Source organism: Lontra canadensis, unplaced genomic scaffold, assembly GCF_010015895.1.
Source record: "Lontra canadensis isolate GAN:19392208 unplaced genomic scaffold, GSC_riverotter_1.0 scaffold138, whole genome shotgun sequence".
In the NCBI taxonomy this organism is placed as follows: domain Eukaryota; kingdom Metazoa; phylum Chordata; class Mammalia; order Carnivora; family Mustelidae; genus Lontra; species Lontra canadensis.
The window spans coordinates 3,058,889-3,071,721 of record NW_022631132.1 but is presented as its reverse complement, the minus strand read 5'-3'; the positions used below and the strand labels follow the sequence as shown (position 1 = coordinate 3,071,721).

The 12,833-nt window shown below is 38.9% G+C and overlaps 1 protein-coding gene and 1 pseudogene across 1 annotated transcript in view; one reads left to right on the top strand and one right to left on the bottom strand.

The window, feature by feature from the left end:
• The window catches only part of GPC3 (glypican 3), a 399,435-nt gene that overhangs the window by 236,623 nt on the left and 149,979 nt on the right, over positions 1-12,833 (top strand). The gene's annotated exons all lie outside the window — the stretch shown is intronic.
• LOC116858522 lies at positions 6,778-8,116 on the bottom strand (annotated as a pseudogene).

Sequence of the window (12,833 nt, the reverse complement as noted above, 5' to 3'; positions counted from 1 at the left end):
ACCAAGGACATGAAACCCCAGGAGCCAGGCTAGGACCGTAGCGCTGGGTGTTTACAACTCCAATTCAGTGACTCAGAAAGCGTAAGAGATGGCTTTTAAAGTTCAAATCTGGGGCTTCAAGTAAAGTTCTCCTTCTACTTCAGCATAAATAAAAACAACCCCCACTTTTTAAGCCCCAAGTGCAACAGGAGATTCATGCAATCTGGGTGTTACTTGAGGCCTTTTCTTGGGAAGGGAGACATCGAGAAAACAGTTAGCCGGGGCTCTTTCTCTTAACATTCGTTGCATTTTCCATCATCTTAAAGAACACAGTTTCTTCAGTTACTTCATAAGGGCCTTCCTGACTACAGACAAACACATTAGGGTTTGGAGTTGCAGGCCCTGACTTCAAGACCCTCTTTTGTCTTTTACTAGCCATGTGGCCTTAGGCAGTCCTCTCACCTCTTGGGACCTCACCTCCTAAAAATAGGCATAGTACCTCCCTTCGCGGGACTGGTTTCCAAAGCTTCTGTGTGCTAGTATAACATGGACAAGTACCTTGTAAAGAGTAAGAGGGCTACACCCAACCCAAGTGTCGGTTATGGGGGCGCCCACCATACATATTTCACGAAGCTAATCTGGATGATCTACGTAAGCGTTAGAACAGCCATCTCTCAATTATCCGCACTAATGGTAGAACAGAGGCGCATATAGATAAAACAAAATGTCAAGTCCTCCAGATGCCATTTCTGTTTGAGTTAAGAATGTATGGTGTTTGGGGAAGCTTCTGAACTCTGCTTGCCTGAGAACAAAGGTCAGCCGAGGTGCCATTACCTGAGCATGCCCAGCACTCCCAGAAGCAGGCCATGGACGAGTCCCTGCCCTTCCATGGGCTTCCGCACCCTACCTACCTTAAGTGCCCTCACAGTCTCTGCCAGCTCTAATTAATATCTGTGTGTCTGTGACTCTAAACACACGGCGACAGCGTAAGGCCAGTTTTAGATGATGCCCGAGGTTTTGTGGCTGGAGCTGTGCGAATCCCAGGGAAGGGGACCAAGCTGCCCAGATGTTACGAACTCATTGACAGAACAGGTGAAGAGTCCAGGATGGACAAAAGCATAGCTCATGCTTGAGGAACTGGGCAAAGGATGAGATTGGAGAAGGTGAAAATGACATAGAGAGGCACACAGCGTCGCAATGAAAGCCATGTCCGGGGCTGCAGTCACCGAGGGAAGGCGGAAGACATGCCTCTGGACTATTTCTGCCCAGGGTCGAGGCTCTTCTCCATTCACCTGATTCGTTCTCTCCTTTCAATCACATCCTTTTCAAAATGCGTCTCAAAAGCGTTCCTGAGCCATTCTGATTATCACTTTTGCTAAAACCAATCAGCAGCGGTCTGTCTACAGTGCAGGGCAATCAGCAGAGACTCAAAGTACCAGTCAGAGCCTATGTCTTTATTTAGACAGACTGAGTCTAACGGGTTTGACTAAAGTTCCATTCGGAATGGTTTCAAACAGTGCTGCTGCCTAGCAGGTCCGCAACTTCCTCTACAAGTACAGGAATGGCACATGGTTAAATACAGTGTTTTTTCATGTTTGCCTGAGAAATGGAGGCCAAAAATGATGTATGTTGCTCTCTAATATTTTTTCCCTTTTAACTCATCTAGTACTCCTTCAGCCTGTCAGAACTTAACAACCGCAATAATAGGAGTAAAATAAGCCCTGAAATTGGGCTCTCCTGACATACTGTGCTGTGTGATGGTAGCTCGCATGCTGGGTCTTCTTGTAAATTGGGACCCCAGGGACATCGTTGTATGTGATTTGGGATTCTGTGATAGGCTGACATGTAATGGCGCACCATGCATTCCCAGAAAATATACCTTAAATCAGATCCGAGTCTTCATTGTATATAGAATGAATAGGAAGCAGACGCATATGTAGCAACAAGCTATGAGAAATGAAGCCCAGGTTCAGACTGGTCAGTATCGGGTAAGTGACAAGTTGTAAAGGGGCTCGTCAGACTACACCTGTGTATATGTGATTCTGATTCTGATTCTGATCACTACCACTATTATTTTATTGTTAAGTTGTAAGAGTTCTTTTAGATATTTACAATACTACATCCTCATCAAATATACGATTTGAAAATATTATCTCCCATAGGAGGTTGTCTTTCCACTTTCTGAATAATGTCCTTCGAAGCATGGAAGTGCTTTAATTTTTATGAAGTCAGATTCCCCTCTTTTATCTTATTGCTTGTGTTTTCATTGTCATTGCCAAATAAATCCAAGATCACAAAACTTTATACCTGGTTTTTTTTTTCCTAAGAGTTTTATAGCTTTGACACTTGAGTTCAGGTCTTGATCTATTTTGAGTGAATTTTTGTATGCGGTGTGAAGTGGGGGTTCAAATTCAGGGATATACTATTGAGGATTTTTGGGTCTCTCTTCATAAGTCATATTTGTCTGCACGTAATTTTCTTTCCTTATGATGTCTTTGTCTAATTCTTGTACCAGGCTCATACCAGCCTCATGGGATGCTCACTTTTCTTACCAAGATGCCATCATTTTCTTGAATAAATGCCCCCCTCAGATTGCTACAATCCTTTTGTTGATTTCCAGAGCTATGGAAAGTTGATTCTGACCACTTTTGCCAGTTTTTCTCACTGCTTTTGTGAAACAGAGAATTTTCCCAAGTTCTTATTCTGAAATGTTTTGCTAATGTCCTATTACTAACATATTAATACATAAGCTATGTAGCATTTTATTGCTTATCATTCATTCAACAAATAAACATCTATTAATCACCTAACAAGTGGAGTGCTTTGCTAAAGACTGGAAATACAATGATGAACAAGACTGCTTTTGTCTAGGGGGATCCTGGGAGGCTCAGTCGGTTAAGCATCTGACTCTTGATTTTTGGCTCAGGTCATGAACTCAGGGTCATGAGATCGAGCCCTGTGTTGGGCTCTGCACTCAGCAGGGAGTCTGCTTGAGATTCTCTCTCTCCCTCTGCACCTGCCCCCCCACCCCTGCTCACATGCGCGCATGCTCTCTCTCTCTCTCTCTTAAAATAAATAAATAAAATCTTAAAAAAAAGAGACTACTTTTGTCTGTGCCCTCACGAACCTTACACTCTGTGGAGGAAGACAGAGGTTAAAAGATGCAATTACAATTCAGTGTGATAAGCGCCATGGTGACAGAAGTGCGGAGGGCTCTAAGAGATTCTAGAATGGGATCCATTTCAGACTTGGGGAAGAAGGAAAGGCTTCTGGAAGGAAGTTAAAGCAAGGGTATGATTTCCAGGCAGAAAACAGAACATGTGTAAAGGCTCATGATGCTATGAAGGAACAGAGCATAAAATGTTATGGAAGGAGGGTACAAGGAACAAGATTTGTTCTTTGTTCATAGGAACAAGATCATCAAGGATCTTGCAAGTGAAATTAAGATATATACTTGATCCTCAGGGCTATGGGAAGCCACTAAGGAGTTGTAAGCTAAGCAATAACATTGTCTTTGCTATGACTCTGGCATATAGAACACATGGTACCTGGTGAATTAATAAATTATTATTAATAAATATTATTTTTAATTGTAACTAACTTAATTTGTTTATAACTTACTTCCAAGGTATTATTTTCAGATTATTCTGGGTGTTGGTATAGAACAGATATTTTGGTGTCAGGACTCTTTTAAATTTATAAAAATTTAAAATTACTGAAGTCCCAAAGAGACTTGTTTATGTGAATTATATCTATTGTTAATCATATCAGAAGTTAAAACTGAGGATTTTAAATAATATTTGTAATAATTTGTAATTTGTAATAATATTTCATTTAAAATACTACTAATAGTGGCATCTGGGTGGCTCAGGGGGTTAAGCTTCTGCCTTTGGCTCAGGTCATGATCTCAGGGTCCTGGGATTGAGCCCCGCATTGGGCTCTCTGCTCAGCAGGGAGACTGCTTCCTCTTCTGTCTCTGCCTGCCTCTCTGCCTACTTGTAATCTCTGTCTCTCCATCAAATAAATAAATGAAATCTTTTAAAACATAAAAAAATATTACTAATAAAGTCATCAAGTGTTCACATGTATTTTTTTCCTAAGGAAAGAGCTGTGTTTTCCAAAACAAAATATTTTAGTGGGATGAGTGACATTGTTTTACCATTTTGCAAATCTCCTTAATTTCTGACTTAATAGCAGACAGCTGGATTCTCATATAGGCTTCTGCATCAATCTGGTTAGATTGATGAAAATTTGGCCTCACACAGATATACACTTGGAAAAAAAAAAGTGTTTTAATATGCTTTTCACATAATTAAGGCTATTTTTCTCTCATACTACACAAAAATTTGACAAGTGATAGTTTCTTAAAGGTTAGCCACAATATGGAATCTGAAACCATATCAATTAACTTTTTACTTTCTGTTATAATAAAATCTTTCCTGTAATTTAAGTGGATCTTTAGCCGTTGTGTGATTTTGTATCATACTACATGGGTCATTTGAAAAATACTGGCTCACCGAGTTAGGCACATCTGCAAAGTTCAACACTTCATTGTTCAACATCAAAATATCATATATATTAATGTCAATACATTCTCATCAGAAAAGCCTTTAAGTATGGGGAGGTTGTCAAGTTTGTAGTAAAAGATACAAGTTTTCCCAAGTTAGAACTTTTGTTTGATGGCGAAAAGTTTTAAATTTGTTTTTTAAAGATTTATTTATTTATTTGAATTTTTATTTCTTTTTTTAAATTTCTTTTCAGTGCTCCAGAATTCATTATTTATGCACCACACCCAGTGCTCCCTGCAGTACGTGCCCTCCTTAATACCCACCACCAGGCTCACCCAATCCCACACCGCCCTCCCCTCTAAAACCCTCAGTTTGTTTCTCAGAGTCCACAGTTTCTCATGGTTCATCTCCCCCTCCAATTTCCCCCAACTCACTTCTCCTCTCCATTTCCCCATGTCCTCTGTGCTATTCCTTATGCTCCACAAATAAGCGATACCATGTGCTAATTGACTCTCTCTGCTTGACTTATTTCACTCAGCATAATCTCTTCCAGTCCCGTCCATGTTGCTACAAAAGTTGGGTATTCATCCTTTCTGATGGAAGCATAATACTCCGTAGTATATATGGACCACATCTTCTGTATCCATTCGTCCGTCTAAGGGCATCTTGGCTCTTTCCACAGTTTGGCAACTGTGGCCATTGCTTCTATGAACTTTGGGGTACAGATGGCCCTTCTTTTCACTACATCTGTATAAAGATTTATTTATTTATTGAGAGAGGGAGAGGGAAGAGGAAAGAGGGGAGGCAGAGGGAGAGTGAGAAGGAGAGCATCTCAAGCAGACTCCCTGCTCAGTGCAGAGTCTGACACAGGGATCAATCTCCAGACTCTGAGATCATGACCTGAGCCTAAATCAAGAGTTGGACACTCAATCGACTGAGCTACCCGGACACTCCAAGGTTTTTTAAAGGGACTGTAGAGAATTTGTATGACTTCTTCCTTGAATGTTTGATAGAATTTACCAGTGAGCCCATCTGGGGCTGGTTCTTTCTGTTTTGGAAGGATGTTAATCATTGACTCGATGTCTTTAATAGATACAAGGCCTATTCAGATCATCTGTTTTTTTCCTTCTTGTGTGAATTATGGCAGATTATTTTTTCCACAGAAATGGCCGATTTACTTAGGTTATCATATCTGTGGGCATAGAGCTGTCTGTAGTATTCCTATGGACATTGCTAAGTGGGTTTCCTTTCAATTTCCATGGGATCTGTAGTGATATCCCCTTTCATTTCTGATGTTAATAATTTGTGTCCTGTCTTTTTTTTTCTTAACCTAGCTAGAGGTTTATAGAGGTTTTTGATCCTTCTTCCAAACAACTAGCTTTTGGTTTTGTTGATTTTCTCTATTGATTTCTTATTTTCAATTTCATTGATTTCTGCTCTAACTTGTATTATTTCTTTTCTTCTGCTTACTTGGGATTTAATTTGCTCTTTGTTTTCTAGTTCCCTAAGGCAAAAACTTAGATTATTGACTTTAGAACTTTCTTCTTTTTTAATATATGCATTCAATGCTATAAATTTCCCACTAAGCACTATTTTCACTGCATCCCACAGATTTTAATAAGTTATATTTTTATTTTCATTTAATTTTCTTTGACTCATGTGTGAGTTAGAGTGTGTGGTCTAATCTCCAAGTATCTGGGGATTTTCCAGTTATCTTTCTGTTATTGATCTCTAGTTGCATTTCACTGTGGCATGAGAACAGGCATGGTATGATTTCTTTTCTTTTAAATTTGTTAAGTTGTGTTTATGGCCCAGAATATGATCTATCTTGGTGAATGTTCCATGTAAGCTTGAGAAGAATGTGTTGTCTGTTGTTGGATGAAGGAATCTGCCTATGTCAATTATATCCAGCTGATTGATGATGTTGTTAAGTTCTACTGTGTCCTTACTGATTTTCTGCCTGCTGGATGTGTCCATTTCTGAGAGAGGAGTGATGAAGTCTTTAAGTGTGATAGTAGAATCATCCATTTCTCCTGGCAGATCCATCAAGTTTTGCCTCATATAATTTGATGCCCTGTTGTTAGGCACATACATGTTAAGAACTGTTATGTCTTCTTTATCATTATGTAATGTCCTCCCTTATCCCTGATAACTTTTTTTACTTTGAAGTCTGCTCTGTCTGAAATTAATATAGTCACTCCTGTTGTCTTTTGATTGGTGTTAGCATGATATATTTTTCTCCATCCATTTACTTTTAATCTTTATGTGACTTTATATTTATTTTTTTATATTTGAGTTTATTCTTCATTTAACTTTTAAAACACTACTATAGTTGAATATTAAAACAAAAACTATAGCAAGTAGTGAGCTATGATTATAGTCCTTCACTCATTCACTACTGCACATAAAATGCCAGCAGTGTTATTCACTGGCTCCATTAAGAGGTCTGACACTGAACACCACCCCTGGGATGATGTTCATCATCCTCATATGCTTCCCCATTGTAATGGCGCCATCTTTCCTGATTTGGATCAAAGTCCGCCAGTTCTACCTGGTCCATTTCATCAGTCTCTTCTACTTCCTTCCTCCCAGGTAGGAGTTTTTCCAGCAAAAAGAGTTTATCAGGAGACAGAAAGCCATTCTCAGGAAAGTTTACCTTAAATTCGATGATGAGGTGACCCTTCTCATATGGTCTACAATAAATTGGCATGCCTTCATTTAGCACACACTTGATATCTCCATGCTTGACAATTTGACCTGGATGAGAGGTGATGACAGTGGTTTGGTTGTCAAGAGTAGATATTGGCTTTTGAAAACAGCACAGTGCTTCAACCAGCTGTATGTCCCTACACATGAAAAGGTCTTCTCCTCACCGAGTAAAAACAGCATGGTCCTTCTGATCTAAAACAATGATAATATCTCCTGGTTCCAGTCCTGGTTCTTGGTCTCCTTCACCATGGAATGTTATCTTCTGGCCATCTTTCATGCCTTTGTCAATATGAACTTCTAGAATCTTCTCTCGAACTATCTTCCTTCCATTGCAGCTTTTACATCTGTCTTTAGGACTGATCTGTTCCCCATGGCCCTGACACTCCATGCACACAGACTGAATTTGCTGAACCATTCCAGGTCCTATCTGATGAATTCTTATTTGCATTCCAGTACCTCGGCAATTGGGACAACACTCAACTGCTCCTTTCTTACCACCTCGGTCTTCACATTCATCACAAATCACATTCTTTTTGCAGAGCTAGTTTTCTTGTTGTACCATTATATAAATCTTCTAAGGTTACTGAGAGCTGATGTGCAACATTTTTACCTTTCCTTTCTCTCTGCGTTCTTCCTCCTCCTCCAAAAAACATATCAAAGTTGTCCATGGGGGAACCAAAACCACCACCAGCTCCACCTTCTTTAATTGCCTGTTTACCTCCTTTGTCATATAATTCCCCTTTCTTTGCATCAGAGAGTACTTCATACTCTTGAGAAATCTGTTTAAACTTCTCTCCTTCATTTGGATTCTTATCAGGGTGGTACTTCAAGGCCAGTTTCCTGTAAGCCTTTTTTAGTTCTTCTTGGGTGGCATTGGGTTTGACCCCCAAAACATCATAGTAAGTGGTTTCCTTCACCATTTTCTACAGCCAGTGAGAGGGCTGAGGCCGATGTGGGGGAGCAGGAAAGAGCGCGTTGCTGGGCGCAGCTCAGGTAGCCGCCGCTCCTCTGCTTCTCACCGAGCGTTCTAGAAAGTTCCCTATATTTAAAGTGTGTTTCTTATCAAAACATATACTGTCGGGTCATGTGTTTTGATATACTTTGATAGTCTCTGTCTTTTAACTGATGCATTTAGACTACAGATATTCAAAGGATTATTTATATACTTGGATTAATATCTACCATATTTTTTTACCATGTCTTCTATTTGTTGCCCTTGTTCTTTGTTCTTGTTTTTGTCTTTCACTATTTTTCTGCCTTCTGTGGTTTTAATTTAGCTTTTTATGTGATTCCATTTTTTCCTTTCTTAGTATATCAGTTTTAGTTCTTTTTAAAATGTTTTTTAGTGGTTGCCCTAGAGTTTGCAATATAAATCTACAAATAATCCAGGTCCACTTTCAAATAACACTATACCACTTCATGAGTCTTGTAAATTCTTTATAATCGCAAAATAATCCCAATTCCTTCCTCCTATCTTTTGTTTTATTAACATTCATTTCATTTATATAAACATATATAATGATATATGCATAAGATACATTAGCATACATAATCAAACACATTGTTGCTATTAGTATTTTGGACAAACTTTTATCATTAGATCAGCTAAGATAAGAAAAAGTCTTTATTTTTGTTTTACCTTCACTTATCCCTTCTTCAGTGCTCTTCCTTTCCTTATGGAGATCTGAGTTTCTGACCTATATTATTTGCCATCCCTCTATAGAACTTCTTTTAATATTTCATACAAGGCAGATCTACTAGCCACAAATTCCCTTAGTTTTTGTTTGTCTGAGAAAGTATTTTCCTTTCATATTTTTAATTGAAGTGTAGAAGACATACAGTATTATAACAGTTTCAAGTGTACAACATCATTATTCATTTATATACACTACAAAGTGATCACGATAAATCTAGCTACTATCTGTCACTATGCAAAATTATTACAATATTATTAACTATATTCCCTATATAAAATCATTAACTCTGTTCCCTAATACATTGTATCCCTGTGTCTTATTTATTTTATAAGTGGAAGTTAGTGCCTCTTGATTCCCATCCCTTATTTTGCCCATCTCTCCACTCCCCACCCTTCTGGCAACCACCAGTTTGTTCTCTGTGTCAATGAGTCTGTTGCTGTTTTGTTTTGTTAATTTTGTTTTTCAGATTCCACATATAAGTGAAATCATATGGTATTTGTCTTTAACTTATTTCACTATGGTAATCCCTGTTGTTGCAAATGGCAAGATTTCATTCTTTTTATGGCTGAGTAATATTCTATTATATTTGAATGTTATATAATGGACATATGAATATCCTTTCATATATATAATATATATATATAATATAAAATACATACATATATAAAATCACATCTTCTTCATCTGTTCAGCAGTTGATGGCCACTTGGGCTGCTTCCATGTCTTGGCTGTTGTAAATAATGCTGCAGTGAACATAGAGATATGTATATTTCTTTGAACTGGTGTTTCATTTTCTTCAGCTAAATCCTCAGAAGTGGAATTGCTGGATCATATGGCAGTTCTCTATTTTGTTTTTGGAGGAAACTCCATACTGTTTTCCATAGTGGCTGCACCAGTTTGCATTCCCACCAACAGTGCACAAGGGTTCCCTTTTCTCCACATCCTCACCAACACTTGTTATTTCTTGTCTTTTGATACTAGCCATTCTGACGGGTGTGAGGTGATACCTCGCTGTGGTTTTGATTTGCATTTCTCCCCTTCACTTTTAAAGGTTAATTTTTCAGGGTACAGAATTCTAGCTTGGTGGCTTTTATCTCTCAACACTTTAAATATTTTACTATACTCTGTTCTTGCTGGCATGGTTTCTGAAAAAAAGCTAGATGTAATTCTTTGTTCCTCTATAAGTAAGGTGTTTTTTTAAATTTCCTCTGAATTCTTTTGCAATTTTTTCTTTATCTTTGATTTTCTATAATTTGAAGGTGGTATGCCTAGGTGTATTTTGGTTTCTTTTTGTTTGTTTTCTGTTCCTTTGTTTTTGTTTTGTTTTTTAAAGATTTTATTTATTTGAGAGAGAGAAAGAGAGAAGGCAACAGAGATAGTGAGAGAGAGCATGAGCAGGGAGGAGAGGGAGAAGCAAACTCCCCACTGAGCAAGGAGCCCAATGTGGGGTTTGACCCCAGTATGCTGAGATCATGACCTGAGCTGAAGGCAGCAGCTTAGCAGACGGAGCCACCCAGGTACCCCTCCTGTTCCTTTGTTTCACATTTATCCTGTTTGGTGTTTTCTGAACTTCTTTAATCTGTGGTTTAGTGTCTGACATTAATTTGGGGAAATTCTCAGTCATTATTTTTTCAAATATCTCTATTCCTTTCTTTATTCTCCTTCCGGTATTGCCATTATACATATGTTACCTATTTTGTGGTTGTCCCACAGTCCTTGGCTATTCTATTCTGTTTTGTTCTGTCTTTGTTCTCTTTGTTTTGGAGGTTTTTTAAAAAAGATTTTATTTTAGAGAGAGAGCATGTGCACATGTGTGCACGAAGGGGAAGAAGTAGTGGGTGAGGGCGAGGGAGGGGAAAAGAATCTTGATCAGACTCCGTGCTCAGTGTGGAGCCCAACATGGGGCTCGATCTCACAACCCTGAGATCATGACCTAAGCCAAAACCAAGAGTCTGACGCTTGACTGACTGAGCCTCCCAGGAGCCCCTGCTTTTTGATCTTTGAGGATTTCTATTTCTATATCCTCTAGCTTAGAGATTCTTTCATTAGCTGTGTCCAGTTTGCTCATAATCCTGTCAAAACCATTCTTCATTTCTGTTACTGTTTTTTCTCTTTAGCATTCTTTTTGGTCCCTTGTTAAGATTTCCATCTCTCTGCTTACATTGCCAGTCTTTCCTTGCATGCTGTTTTCTTTATCCATTATTAATAAATCATAGTTGTTTTAAATTTCCAGTCTGATAATTGCAACATCCTTGCCATGTTTGGTTTTGATGTTTGCTCTCTCTTCAAATTATGTTTTTTGCCTTTTGGCCTGCCTTATAATTTTTTTGATAGCTGGACATGATGTACTTGTTAGAAAGAATTATTGTGAATAGGCTTTTAGTAATGTGGTTCTAAGGTGTAGGGTGAGGAGAGGCATTCTATAATTCTATGATTAAGTCTCAGTCATTTAATGAGCCTATGCCTCTGGACCATGAACTTCACAGGTGTTTCTGTCTTGTTTTTGTTTTTTTTTTAATCCCCCATTAAGTGGTACGGGATGGCTAGAGTGGGCTAGAGTTGGATATTTTCCTTCCCCAGGTGAGTTAGGATCTGATAATACCCCAGCAGATTAGGCTTTTGTTAACTAGTTTCTTCTTAGAACAGGACTTGTTGAGAATAATGGAGTGCCCTGGTGTATTTCAATATGGTTCCTTTTCTCCTCTCCTTGCTGGAAGCCTGAGGGAGTTTTTCTCTGATATTTACTGTGGGAATCTGGTCAGGCTCCTGCAGGTAAATTTCGTAATATTGTGGAGGCCCCCTTATGAGGGGGTTTCCCCAGAGATTTTAACTCTCAGAATTTTCTGCACGAAGCTTCCAGCACTTTGTCAATTACAATTCCAGTTTTTCTACCCCAGCACTGTGTCCCAAGGTGGTTTCTGCTTCTCATTCTCTGCTCTGCTGAGCTCTGACTCCCTATATTTGCCTATCTCTCCAGTCTTGGTGACAGGGATTTACCCTCTGTCCCTCTGTCCTTCCGTCTCCTGTGGTTCCAAGAAGAGTTGCGGGTTTTTTTTTAAGATTTTATTTATTTATTTGACAGAGAGGGAGAGATCACAAGTAGGCAGAGAGGCAGGCAGAGAGAAAGAAGAAGAAACAGGCTCCCTGCTGAGCAGAGAGCCCGATGCATGGCTTGATCCCAGGACTCTGGGATCATGACCTGAGCAGAAGGCAGAGGCTTAACCCACTGAGCCACCCAGGCGCCCCAAGAGTTGCATTTTCAGTCTGTTTAGCTTATTGTTGTTAGGATGGAGTGGAAACTTCTGAGTTCTTTATATGTGACACTGGAAATGCTGATAGTGCAAATTTTATCGTTGGGTATAAACAGTGTCACTTTTTTTTTTCTTGAAGTAATAGACTCACTTTGTTCCTTTTTAAGAAAACGCCTGCCAAATACTCAAGTGTGAATAACATTAGTTTGTCGCTCTTTTATGTAAAAATAATGTTTTATGAAAAAAGTGCCTAGTTCATCTCAAATCAATTACCCATGGGCTTTTCCTCTAGATGATCATCACACTTCAGCATGTAACAGAAGTACTTTATGCATCACACATAATGTTAAACAAGACATGTCATCAAGGGTCAAGATTGACTAAAATTATTTTGTACTGCTTCTTCAAGTACCTTCTTAAATGAAACTTGATTATTTATTTTTTTAAAGATTGTATTTATTTATTTTAGAGAGAGTGGGGGGAAGCAGAGGGAGAGGGACAAGAAGATTCTGCACTGAGTGCAAATGGAGCCCCACGTGGGGCTCGATCCCATCACTCCAAGATCATGACCTGAGCTGAAACCAAGAGTTGGACTCCCAAATGACTGGGCCACGCAGGCGCCCCTGAAATTGGGCTTTTAAAAAAGTGAGAGTGTTTAACAGTGAAAAATAAAATGATTACCATCCGAG